The sequence below is a fragment of the Cervus canadensis genome, chromosome 17 (assembly GCF_019320065.1).
Source record: "Cervus canadensis isolate Bull #8, Minnesota chromosome 17, ASM1932006v1, whole genome shotgun sequence".
NCBI classification, from domain to species: domain Eukaryota; kingdom Metazoa; phylum Chordata; class Mammalia; order Artiodactyla; family Cervidae; genus Cervus; species Cervus canadensis.
The window spans coordinates 54,580,821-54,595,425 of record NC_057402.1 but is presented as its reverse complement, the minus strand read 5'-3'; positions in this window follow the sequence as shown (position 1 = coordinate 54,595,425).

Here is a 14,605-nt window from a genome sequence, read left to right as displayed (position 1 = left end):
GTAGCCTGCCAGGCTCCTCTGTCCAGGGAATTTTCCAGGTATGAAATACTGGAGCAGGTTGCCATATTCTCCTTCAGGAAATCCTCCTGACCCAGGGATTGAACCTGCATCTCTTGTGGTTCTTGCATTGGCAGGCATCTTCTTTACTGCTGTGCCACCTGGGAAGCCCTACTGGTGGTCCTTTGTCCAATCTATAACATATCTTATTTGCCCGTGGCTCAGCTTCTCCATCTGTAAAATAAGAGTGGTAATGGTTCCTACTTCCTAGGATGCTTTTGAGGATTAATCACATTTTTTTTTTTTTATACACAGGACTTTTAACTAAGAGAAACAGATGTATAATGTGTTCAGTAATTATTATCAGTTGTGATTCATCAGTTTTATTACCAGCTCAAATATCATGCTGCCACACATATTTACCTTTACTGCACACATCATTCTAAATATCAGAGTTGAAAGGTCAAATATCATTTAGCAAATCTCAGCATGGACTTAGGTTCTCACCAACCTTTATAAGGAGGGCAAATAAATGTAGTATGGGTTAGGTGGGTAAGACGTGTGGTGTCTTCACACAAGACTGGCAGAACAGTGCTGCCGGCCTACCGTCCTAGGCACAAACATCACTCCTTAGTCACAGCTGATCCTTTACATAGAGCTGCTGACTGCCTTGCAGTCTAGAAACTCCAAAAGCTCAATGGCAGGCCTGTTCTTTGGGGAATATTATTTATCCAAACAGCTATTTGAAATTTATAAAAAAATTGTAGTGATGGGAGAAGAACTGAAAAGATTTAAGCAAGTTAAGGGCATGTCAGTATAAATTCAAGGAAGTACAATTTAGTGATTGAGTTAAATGCATACCTATGTCCACATATTAAACATTCACTCTTTGAAAATTTTTAGCCAACCATTCATCTGGAACCAAAGAATAGATTACAAAGAAGGAATTCATTGTAGAAAGATAGCTGGTCTGAATTATTGGCTTTCCCATTGTCAAAATTTATATGAAGAACATTAAAACTAAAATGAATATTCAGAATATTGGAGCTAAAGGGCAGATTGTTACCAGGCCAGTAAGTCTACTAGTAGGATTATCTTGACACAGATATCAGGACTCGACAAAACTCTAATTCGAAAAGATATATGCACCCCAGCGTTCATAGCAGAACTATTTACCATAGTTAAGATATGGAAATAGCATAAACATCCACTGAGAGATGAACGGATAAATAAGATGGGCTACATATATTCAATGGAATAGTATATAGCCATCAAAAGAGTGAAATAACGCCATTTACAGCAACGTGGATGGACCTAGGGATTATCATGCTAAGTGAACTAAGTCAGAAAGAGAAAGACAAATGCCAAAAGATATCACTTATATATGGAATTCAAAATATGACACAAATGAAGTTATTTATGAAACAGAAACAGATTCATAGAGAACAGACTTGGGGTTGCCAAGGGGGAGGGATGAATTGGGAATTTGAGATTAGCAGACACAAACTATTGTATGTATACATAATTAAATCACTTTTCAGTACACCAGAAACTAACACAGTATTGTAAATTATACTTCAACAAAAAGATGAGTTGGTTTGTAAGTAATGTGAGCATTATTCTTTGAAAGTTTAGGACCTACTCCATTCATCTCTAATGGCCTTTCACAACTCAGGTACTTTATTAAATAACTTACACTAATACTAATTGTCTACTTTCTAAGATTGAAGAGTCAGCCCTTCTTACACCGCAACTAGAGAGTCCATGCCCTTCAATGAAAGATCTTCGTGCTGCAACTAAGAACCAATGCAATCAAATAAATAAATATTTAAAAAAAGAAAAATCTACACTTAAAATTAATTCCTATAAAGTTTTAAATAAAATTATAAAATTTTAAGTTATAAATAAAATTTTATAGAAGTTATAATCATATAATGCATTTCTTGAAATAAATCTTTCCTTTTTTTTGGTCCTCTGATTTTCTTGTCTTCCCCTTCTTCTCTTTCTCCCATGTCAGCCCACCATAGCCTCCCCTGCCCCTGGGCTTCCAGGGAACCCATGCTAACAAAACACATGCCCCTCTATGACATTCCTCAGTGTAATGTATAAATATGTGTACTCACATTCACATATTTTAAAAATTGTATCCACATATCTGTATTCCCATTTAATGCCTCAAAACAAGCCCGCAAGGTCAAGTGGCATAGGTATATTCTTTTTAAAGGGTGCATACTAGTTCATCTCCTGGATATACCTTAATTTATTCAGTCATAGGCTTATTAATTGAAACATATTTACTCTGTTTTAAAACTTTTGCTCCTATAGACAGTGGTACTATAAGAATCTTAGTGCACATACCATAAACAATGCAAAAAGAGAGTAATTTATTTTCGCATTTTACAAATGATGAAACTATAGCTAGGAAAAGTACAAATGGTCACACTATCCATCTTGTTTTTCTCTAATCTCATCTTTCACTAAACCATGCGACACTCTTTTTTTCTTATCCTAACTTCTTAAAAATTATAGGTCATTAAATGCAAACACATGTGACTCCAAGTCACCTAAGCGATCAAGTACCTGGCAGTTAAATAGAACTTTGAAATTTAAGAAGAAAAGACGATTTTACATTTATTTTTATAAATGAGTCTCAAAGTACCATGGTTTATTACAGATTTAGGTTTATTACACATTTAGGTTTGAGGAGGAAGTATGGCAAAGTAGAATTTTGAAGAAACATTTTTCAACACAGGATACTTTAAATTGCCAGATAAAACATACTGAGCATTGCACATTTCTGGTTTGGGGACAGATGGATGATTTTGAACGGGACTAAACCTCCCACTAACAACTTCACATAAAACAGCTCTTGGAGCTCATAGAAAGAAAATAGCTGAAGCAGGACCAGCATGACTTTGGTCTCTGGGAAGAGAGATGCACACAGGAGACTCCACGTTTATCCTGGCTTTTCCCATTAAGGCATTTTTTCCAGTTTTCTTTGGAGGAAAACGGAGGCCAAGCAGGAAGTGGTTGTCTGACTAAAGGAAAGATATGAAGTCAGGATTCCAAGCTGACACACCAGCTGAGATCTGCAGGGCAAACTCCTGGAAAACGGAAAAGTACAGAGAAACTGCCCCAAGTCCTAACTCTTATCAAGTCATCAGCAATTCTTAAGTTAAACATGGCAGATCATATGGTTAGGATTAGGCATTAATGATATATTGATTATATCGTTAATATAATCTCCCTCCTCCAAAAAAAAGCCTTTATTTTCTGAACTTTCCAAAAGAAAAATATCACTTAATACATATGTATCTAGCAATAAAGGAAGTGGATTACAAATAGCAAGTAATGTGATTTCCTTAACTAATGTGAGATATGAGTTTTTCAAATTATAATAACAAATCAAAGAAGTATTATTGAAAAAAGTTATTAGAAAATGCCATGAAGAGAGAACAGCAAGTAATATGGAACATGAAAATAATTGTTTACTTCATTTATATTTTTAAAAAGTGTAAGCACAAAATCAGTCTCAGCAAAGATGCTATTAACCTAATAACAAGTAAGTTTTCATTTTAAAAATCAAGCTCAAAGTTTCCAAAATAATCTGAGTTTAAGCTGATTTTAAACAATCAGAAGAAATGGATAAAATTATATGAGAGAATGTCTAAGGGAATTAGTAATTGGGATGTTGGAGAAAAACAGTTTAATAAGGTACACTAAGTGTTCTGTACTTAGTAAACTGATGCTTCACGTTTTTCGTATTTCATGAGAAAGTTTTTTTTTTTTGAGTTGGCCATAGCAGTTAGAAAGTTTCCTTATCAGAATATAAGGTGAGGACTTCCCTGGTGGTCCAGTGGGTAAGACTCTCTCTTGCAATTCAGGGGATGTGAGTTCAATCCCTGGGGAACTAAGACCCCACATGCCCTGGAACAGGGAAGCCTGTGTGTCGCAATTAGAGGATCCATTCCCCACAGAGAAAGATCCCACATAAGGCAATGAAGGTTCCAAATGCTATAACTAAGACCTGATGCAGCCAAATAAGTATGTGAAAGTGAAAGTCTCTCAGTCGTGTCCAACTCTTTGTGACCCCATGGACTATACAGTCCATGGAATTCTCCAGGCCAGAACACTGGAGTGGGTACCCTTTCCCTTCTCCAGGGGATCTTCCCAACCCAGGGGTCAAACTCAGGTCCCCCACATTGCAGGTGGATTCTTTACCAGCTGAGCCACAAGGGAAGCCCAGGAATACTGGAGTGGGGAGCCTATCCCTTCTCCAGCGGATCTTCCTGACCCAGGAATGGAACAAGGGTCTCCTGCATTGCAGGTGGATTCTTTACCAACTGAGCTATGGGGGAAGCCCAAATAAATACATAATAAATATTTAAAAAGGAAGATGCCCCCCTAGCAGGGATTTGGAGTGCTGGTGATATCTCAGAATCTGCATTGTCAAATGCTGGCAAAAAATGAGTTGTGGTGAAAGTGTTGATGAGAAGGCAAAGCAACAGGAGCTCAAAAGTGCTGCTGGTAGAGATGCTAAATGGTATTGCCACCCTGGAATATCACTGACAATGGATTGGAGGTAAGGTGGAGCGAGTCTGAATACAGCGGGGCAGAGCGAGAGAATTCTCTGGGATATTAGAATTGTTTTGCATCTTCTATCTAGTACAGACTGATACATACTGGTCTATACGTGTGTAAAAACACATGTGGTTCTGTGTATGTAAATACAGTACAAATGTAATTTTTTTTAAATGGAAGAAATAAAACCGAACAAAACAAAACAAAAATGTGTGGTATAAATGGAAGATTATCCTTTGACTTGCCAATACAAATGTGATTTTTTAATGGAAGAAATAAAAGTGAACAAAACAAAAATGTGTGGTATAAATGGAAGATTATACTTTGACTTGCCAATCAGAAGGTGATCTGGGCAGAAGGGTTTCCAGTGAGATTGGTGAGAGTGGCAAGGATGAGTTGATTTCGTAGGGCATCCAGTAAGTTCAGGTTAAGGAGAATGAAAGTAGAGGGGCATGTCCTTTTAGAAATGCGTGGTACTCCTATCCTGTGTGTGTGTGTTCAGTTGCTCATTCATGTCTGACTCTTCATGGCCTCATGGATTATAGCCTGCCAGGCTCCTGTGCCCATGAAATTTTCCACACAAATACTGGGGTGAGTTACCATGCCCTCCTCCAGGGATCTCCCATCCCAGGGACTGAACCCATGTCTCTTGTGTCTCCTGCATTGGCAGGTTGACTTTCCTGCCTTTTTCCACTTGTGGCTCAAGGGGTAAAGAATCTGCCTGCAATGCAGGAGCTGCAGGAAACACAGGCTTGATCCTGGGTCGGGACAATCCCCTGGAGAAGGGAACCTCTAGCATTCTTGCCTAGAGAATCCCATGGACAGAGGAGCCTGGTGGGCTACAGTCCGTGGGGTCATAAAGAGTCAGACACGACTGAAGTGACTTAGCATGCAAGCACAGTGGGAAATAGGTAAATGGCCCTGTGATAAGGAGGAGGTGGTCCCAGCGTGGGACTTGAGTAAATCTATGCAGACATTCGCTTTGGTCAAGGCATCTAGGGAAGTTCATCCTGACCACAGTGCATTGCATATCCTAAGTGTGCACTCCAGGATGGGACTCTAAGACTCTACTGGGTTGGGTGTTAAGAAGCTGTACTCTTCAGAAGTGCATTCCTAGGTGGTCTCCCCAGACCCCATAACCCCCATTTCCACAGAACCATTTTGGATATTTGGAGGTCCTCTGCTCTAAGTGTTGCAGAGGCTGAGACTGTTCCTGGAGCATCTCTGTCTGCTATCTGAACAGTAGCTGTGTATGTTCCAGGCCTTTCTAAAGGATCCTAAGCTAGAGATTGAAATTAAACAGAAATTGAGTTATGTCAGCCTTTCCAAGATCATGAAATTTCCAAGATCACCTGATCTCCTGCAGGCAGAGAATGGTCTCTGGATTAGTTGTTTGCCTAGATTCATGGTTCTATACTCCATTTCTTTTCTAGGAGACCACTTGGATATGAATAAGGCAGATGACATGCAGACTGGAATATGGAGCAAGGGGGAGAGAAATAGAGATTGTATCTTTCAGAGGATGGAGATGTCACAGGTCAACAACATCTTCAATCAAAGGGCTAGAAGTAAAAAACTTGAGTACTGAAACCAACCAAATCTGAGAAGCAGTGGAAGAATGGATATGGGGGCATACTCCTGTTTTATTTTATAGGTAAAATTTCAGTTCTAAGATTGGGTCCTTATACAGCCTTTCAGCTTGGGGAAAGCAAGTCATTCAAAGGTTTGGGGACCAGACAGATGGACACAAGATGGAGTTTAAGATCTCTTCCCAGGGGGCTCCTTTAAGTTTGGTACCACATGTATCTCTATAGATTGTGATGGGCACAATTCCAATGGCATCGTTCGTAAGAACAGCCCCCTAGGAGTGTTGTGATCAGTTGTGGATTACTCCAGCGTCTCTTAGAAGCTGGGTTTCAAGAACATAGGAAGACAGGTGTTAAAAGTCTTTAGTGATGGCAGGAAATATGGAGAGAGGAGAGCTGGAAGGAGAGGGAAAGAGAAGAGAGAGAGAAGAAGAAAGAGGAGGAGAAAAAAGAACACTTGAGTAATAGTTACAGTGGCCACAGAGTTTATTGTTCAAACTGGGACACCTTTGAAAGGAAAGGGGACTCTATCATAACTGTACAAGGACAGCATTTAAAACAAGGCTATTTGGGGCAAGCTGTAATTGTCCATTCACCCCAGAAATAGGGCAAAGTTCTCTTGACTGCATGTGACCCAGAAGTTATTCTTTTTGCTCCTTCTAACCACAGATGGCTGTGCTATGTCACCCAAAGAGGCAGCAGAGGGCATCTGAGAAGCCTGGCAGGCACTCAGCCAGGATATACAGCTCTGGTCCTTCCAGCGTTGCGCACGTTCAAGGCAGAGCCATTCGTCCTCATCCCTTGCAGTACATCTTGCAGATCCTCCACCATCTGCTGGGATGAGCTGCCATCCAGCAAGGCTCCTCAGAGTCCGATGCCTAGGGAATGTTTCCTTAATTGTCTTGAATAGGCCTGACTGCAGATGGACTCTTTTTCCATCCCTGGGATAACTGACATCTTCATGAAGCTTTGGTGATATTTTGCCTTTTCTCTTCTTTTCTGATGTGATGATGACTAGGATGGATTTTTAACTGGCCAAAAGCCTGGTGAGCTTTTCCATGGGGTTGCAAAGAGTTGGACATGACTTGAGCGACTGACACCCTCTTTCATGTACAGTATGGTACTAGATACACGCCAAATGACTGGCACCTCACAGGACTGCCGTATTGAAGGCTACTTTCATCTGATGCTATCAACCTCAGTGTGCAGGAGACTTAAGGCGGCTGCTTATCTGCAGGTGAGAGCCACTGAAATCATGCGTGAGGTCTTGAAAACGCGAGGACCATGGCCCTCCAAGGTGAGTGTGCGTCCGAATTGCCTGAAGGGCTTGTTAAAACATGGTCTGCTGAGCTCTGCGCCCAGAGTTCCTGATTCAATAGATCTGAGGAGGGGCTTAAGGTACATTTCTAGAAAGTTCCTAGGTGATACAGTTGCACTATTCTAGAGACCACACTTTGGGAACCATTGTCTTAAAATGACTGATTCAGTAATGATGCAACCTCCCCACCACAATTATTGTGATTTCTTCCCTCATTTGAAAACATTTTAGTAGTTGTCTTTATTTTCTGAGATAGTAAACTAAATGACAAACTTATCGTTACCAAAAGTGAGGTCTGGCTGCTCACCGCTCAGAATCTAATAAAGAAGCAAGATTGGTGGAAAGGAAAGTTTGGTTTATTTTGGAGATTAGCAACTGGGATGGCATGGGGGGGTGGGGAGAAATAGACTCCTGTTGAAAGGCCGGTTCCCCCCACCCCCACCAACAATCACTGAGCTTTCATAGGCTGAGGGAGGGGACTTTGTGCAGAAACAGCTGCTCTGACAGCTATCTTGAAATCTCATGTGGCTATCTGATCTGTTTTTTTTTTTTTAATTAATTTATTGAGGATAATTACTTTACAATGTTGTGATGGGTTTTGCCATACATCAACGTGAACTTGATTGTTTCAAGTACAGTTAGTCTTCAGCTGTGTGGTCAGTTTGTCCCATTTCTTTGAGGTCAGTTCTTGGAATAGTGGCAGCTTATGTCATGGCTACAGCCTGGTCATCATGTATTTAACTCCTTCCACCTGGTGCGTTTAAGTGTATTCTAAACAGATAAAAGGATACAGCTCAGACTATTATCTATAGCCTTTGAAGAGAAATGAAAGGTCCTTGAATTTGTTTAATGGCCAAGCTGTTGTTATTTGGTCCTGCTTGTTTTCCTTTGCTTCTGCATTTTCTCACCTCTCTGATTAAACATATTCTTTGACTAAAGTTTTTCTGCAGACAAAAGGAAGACTGAAGACATGAGGGAAAGGACCATGCCATCCTGCTCTTTTTCATTGTCATTTAGCTCGGCACCAACTTAGTAGTGGTAGGAGCATTCCTCAAATTCATGCAAACTCAACCTCATGAGGGAAATAAACAATTGAATGGACCCACTCAAATAAATTAAAATATTTATTGAGAACTTACTCTGAGCCAGGCACTGTGGTATGAACCTAAAAAGGAGCCAGACACTGTTTTGTCTTAGGGAAATGTACAGTGTGAGGACCATACCTTAGGGTTCCAACTGAGAGTTACACTAGTAAATGCCTCATATGATGGGCTGGGATTCACATGAACTACAGAAGAAAACCAAGAGATGGTCAATTATCAAGAGGCTGATGAGCCTGAGAAAATCTGTTACTGTCTCAGTATGATATGGTAGAAAAGGGGAAAGATTATAATATAGAAACTGAAGCTCTAATCAGTTGCATTATCATCTGTTTGCAGAAAGAATGCTTGGACAGAATGAAGATGGCCAGCACAAATACAGAAGTACCATGACACGGATTCCCTAACCCTGCCCTTAGACTTCATCTTCTTTGCCTTTGACAGACAAAACCTTTTGATGGAGGTGGATCAATTTGAGCAGCAAGGCTGAGGCTAGTTTTAAGCCCACTTTTCCACTTTCCTCTTTCACCTTCATCAAGAGGCTCTTTAGTTCCTCTTCACTTTCTGCCATAAGGATGGCATAATCTTCATATCTGTTATTGATGTTTCTCTCTGCAATCTTGATTCCAGCTTGAGCTTCATACAGCTTGACTTTTCGCATGATGTACTCTGCATTTAAGTTAAATTAGCAGGGTGACAATATACAGCCTTGATGTACTCCTTTCCCAATTTTGAACCAGTTCATTGTTCCATGTCCAGTTCTGACTGTTGCTTCTTGACCTACGTACAGGTTTCTCAGGAGGCAGGTAAGGTGATCTGGTATTACCATCTCTTCAAGAATTTTCCAGTTTGTTGGTTCACACAACCAAAGTCTTTAGCATAGTCGGTGTAGCAGAAGTAGATGTTTTTCTGGAATTCTCTTGCTTTTTGTATGACCCAGTGGATGTTGACAATTTGATCTATGATTCTTTTGCCTTTTCTAAATCCAGCTTGTACACCTGGAAATTCTCAGTTCACATAAAATTGAAGCCTAGCCTGAAGGATTTTGAGCATTACTTTGCTAGCATGTGAAAGGAGGCAATTGTTTGGTAGCTAAAACATTCTTTGGCATTGCCATTTTTTGGGATTGGAATGAAAACTGACCTTTTCCAGTCCTGTGGCCATTGCTGAGTTTTCCAAATTTGCTGGCATGTTGAGTGCAGCACTTTCACAGCATCATCTTTTAGGATTTGAACTAACCATGAAATGAAAAAACACTTACTCCTTGGAAGAAAAGCCATGACAAACCAGACAGCATAATAAAAAGCAGAGACATCGCTTTGATGACAAAGGCTCATAGAGTCAAAGCTATGGTTTTTCCAGTAGTCATGTATGGATGTGAGAGCTGGACCATAAGGAAGACTGAGTGCTGAAGAATTGATGCTTTTGAACTGTGGTGTTGGAGAAGACTTTTGAGAATCCCTTGGACAACAAGGAGGTAAAACCAGTCAATCCTAAAGAAATCAACCCTGAATATTCATTGAAAGGACTGATACTGAAGCTGAAGCTCCAATAATTTGGCCACCTGATGTGACGAGCCAACTCATTGAAAAAGGCCCTGATGCTAGGAAAGATTGAGGGCAGGAGGAGAAGGTGGGGGAAGAAGATAAAATTGTTGGGTGACATCATCAACTCAATGGACATGAGTTTGAGCCAACTCCAGGAGATAGTGAAGGACAGGGAGGCCTGGCCTGTTGTAGTCCATGGGGTTGCAAAGAGTTGGACATGACTGATAGACTGAACAACACCAACAAGAAGGGTGATGCTAGTAATTACTTTTGTTCATATAACTAACACCTTCCATCCCTCCCCTTAATTCTTGTAGACATCTTACTATTACCAATATCTGAGCATGCCAGATATTAGCTATTGTAAATTAGTAAGTTTCCATTCTGTGTACTTTTAAAATTTTGATGAAATTAATATAAGCAAGCCTCCCTAAAGACTGTATGGCCTGGAACACTTAGAAAATTGATTTCCCAGGCCTGTGACCCTGAGGAAAAGTTTCTAGAATGTGTGGATCTAGCTGAGTGTGCAGGAGTGGGAGGTGAACTTGGGAAGTGATTGGCAGTCAGCCTGAAAACTGATAACACCCCAGCTCTGTCTCATGCTTCTTTGAAAATGAAACCCTGTTCATAAATAGAAAGAAGACACAGACACAAATAGTGATAAGGATTGTAATGGGTGTTTACAAGTAAGTGATACAGGGACTCAACAAAGAAGATTCGATTGGTTCTGAGTGTCTCCAAAGACTTAATGTAGAAATTGACATTTGAGATGTACCCAGCTGGATGCAACAATTTTCTACAGGCAAAGATAGAGGGAGTGAGGTTCCAGACAGAAGGGATATTTCAGTTCAGTTCAGCTCAGTTCAGTCGCTCAGTCATGTCCGACTCTTTGTGACCCCATGGACTGCAGCACGCCAGGCCTCCCTGTCCATCACCAACTTCCGGAGTTTACTCAAACTCATGTCCATTGAGTTGGTGATGCCATCCAACCATCTCATCCTCTGTCTTCCCCTTCACCTCCCACCTTCAATTTTTCCTAGCATCAGGGTCTTTTGCAATGAGTCAGTTCTTCACATCAGGTGGCCAAAGTTTTGGAGTTTCAGTTTCAGCATCAGTCCTTCCAGTGAATATTCAGGACTGATTTCCTTTAGGATAGACTGGTTGGATCATCTTACAAGCAATGTGATAATATACAGCCTTGACGTACTCCTTTTCTGATTTGGAAGCAGTGAGTTGTTTCATGTCCAGTTCTAACTGTTGTTTCTTGACCTGTATACAGATTTCTCAGGAGGCAGATAAGGTGGTCTGGTATTCCCATATCTAAGAATTTTCCACAATTTGTTGTGATCTACACAGTCAAAGGCTTTGGCATAGTCAGTAAAGCAGAAGCAGATGTTTTTCTGGAATTCTGTTGCTTTTTCGATGATCCAACGGATGTTGGCAATTTGATCTCTGGTTCCTCTGCCTTTTCTAAAACCAGCCTGAACATCTGGAAGTTCACGATTCACATACTGTTGAAGCCTGGCTTGGAGAATTTTGAGCATAACTTTGCTAGCGTGTGAGATGAGTGTGATTGTGCGGTAGTTTGAGCATCCTTTGGCATTGTCTTTCTTTGGGATTGGAATGAAAACTGATCTTTTCCAGTCCTGCGGCCACTGCTGAGTTTTCCAAATTTGCTGGCATATTGAGTGCAGCACTTTACAGCATCATCTTTTAGGATTTGAAGTAGCTCAACTGGAATTCTATCACCTCCACTAGCTTTGTAGTGATGCTTCCTAAACCCCACTTTACTTTGCATTCTAGGATGTCTTGCTCTAGGTGAGTGATCACACCATCGTGATTATCTAGGTCATGAAGGTCTTTTTTGTATTGCTCTTCTGTGTATTGTTGCCACCTCTTCTTAACATCTTCTGCTTCTGTTAGGTCCATACAATTTCTGTCCTTTATTGTGCCCATCTTTGTATGAAATGTTCCCTTGGTATCTCTAATTTTCTTGACGAGATCTCTAGTCTTTCCCATTCTATTGCTTTCCTCTATTTCTTTGCATTGATCACTGAGGGAGGCTTTTTTTATCTCTCCTTGCTATTCTTTGGAACTCTGCATTCAGATGGGTATATCTTTCCTTTTCTCCGTTTCCTTTTGCTTCTCTTCTTTTCTCAGCTATTTTTAAGGCCTTCTCAGACAACCGTTTTGACTTTTGCATTTCTTTTTCTTGGGGATGGTCTTGATCAATGCTTCCTGTGCAATGTCATGAACCTCTATCCATAGTTCTTCAGGCACTCTATCAGATCTAATCTGTTGAATCTGTTTGTCACTTCCACTGTATAATCCTAAGGGATTTGACTTAAGTCATACCTGAATGGTCTAATGGTTTTCCCTCCTTTCTTTAATTTAAGTCTGAATTTGGTAATAAGTAGTTCATGATCTGAGCCACAGTCCACTCCCAGTCTTGTTTTTGCTGACTATATAGGGCTTCTCCATCTTTGGCTGCAAATAATATAATCAGTCTGATTTCAGTATTGACCATCTAGTGATGCCCACGTGTAGAGTCTTCTCTTGTGTTATTGGAAGAGGGTGTTTGCGATGACCAGTGTGTTCTCTTGGCAAAACTCTGTTAGCCTTTGCCCTGCTTCATTTTGTACTCCAAAGTCAAATTTGCCTGTTACTCCAGGTATCTCTTGACTGCCTACTTTTGCATTCCAGTCCCTTATAATGAAATTTTGGGGTGTTAGTTCTGGAAAGTCTTGTAGGTCTTTATGGAACTGTAACTTCAGCTTCTTCAGCATTACTGGTTGGGGCATAGACTTGGATTACTGTGATATTGAATGCTTTGCCTTGGAAACAAACAGAGATCATTCTGTCATTTTTGAGATTACATTCAAGTACTGCATTTTGGACTCTTTTGTTGACTATGAGGGCTACTGTATTTCTTCTAAGGGATTCTTGCCCACATTAGTGAATATAATGGTCATTTGAGTTAAAGTCACCCATTCCAGTCCATTTTAGTTCACTAATTCCTAAAATGTTGAAGTTCACTCTTGCCATTTCCTGTTTGACCGCTTCTAATTTGCCTTGATTCATGAACCTAACATTCTAGGTTCTTGTGCAATATTGCTCTTTATAGCATCAGACTTTACTTCTATCACCAATCACATCCACAACTGAGTGTTGTTTTTGCTTTGGCTCCATCTCTTCATTCTTTCTGGAGTTATTTCTCCACTGATCTCAAGTAGCATATTGGGTACCTACTGACCTGGGGAGTTCATCTTTCGGTGTCATTTCTTTTTGCCTTTTCATACTGTTTATGGGGTTCTTAAGGCAAGAATACCGAAGTGATTTGCCATTCCCTTCTCCAGTGGACCACATTTTGTCAGAACTCTCCACCATGACCCATCTACCTTGGGTGGTCCTACACAGCATGGCTCATAGTTTCATTGAGTTAGACAAGGCTGTGGTCCATGTGATCAGTTTGATTAGTTTTCTGTGATTGTGGTTTTCATTCTATCTGCCTTCTGATGGAAAAGGATAAGAAGCTTATGGAAGATTCCTGATGGGAGAGACTGACTAAGGGGGAAACTGAGTCTTGTTCTGATGGGTGGGGCCATGCCCAGTAAATTTTCAATCCAATTTTTTGTTGATAGGCTAGGCTGTGTTCCCTCCCTGTTGTTTGACCTGAGTAATGAAGGTAATTGCAACTTCGTTCAGAAGGTTCAGTGCAGCCCTGGACCCATGCCTCCAACAGAGACTCCTGGACACTCATGGGCAAGTCTCGGTCAGTCTCCTTTGGGGTCACTGCTCCATTCTCCTGGGTCCTGGTGCACACAAGGTTTTGTTTGTGCCCTCCAAGAGTCTGTTTCCCCAGTCCTGTGTAAGTTCTGGCAGCTCTATGGTGGGGTTAATGGAGACCTCCTCCAAGAGGGCTTTTGTCACACCCAGGTCTGCTGCACCCAGAGCCCCTGCCCCTGCGGCAGGCCACTGCTGACCTGTACCTCCACAGGAGATGCTCACACACTCAAAGGCAGGTCTGGCTCAGTCTCTGTGGGTTCTCCTGGTGTGCACAAGGTTATGTTTGAGCTCTCTGAGCAGCTCTGGTGGGTATGGGGTTTGATTCTCAACGTGATTTCACCCATCCTACCATCTTATTGGGGCTTCTCCTTTGTTCTTGGATGGGTTGGGTTCTGATAATTCCTTTTGCAGGAAAAAATATTATTGTTAGGTTAAATCGTTGTTTAGTTGATTATATCCTATGTCTGGAAGAGCTGGGTAGCCTTCTGCTGGAGGGCTAGGGTTTTATCATGAATGATGTCATGAGGTCTTTGAATGCATGTATTTTTCCTTGGTCACTTCTTGAAGCAATGTGGCTTGGGGTGAAGCAGAGAAGGGCAATCTACCAAGAAACTAAACTATATAGTAGTTGACTGACCCATTAAGGAAATGGTAGCAATGCCTAGAAAGGAAATACAATAGGGAAGATTT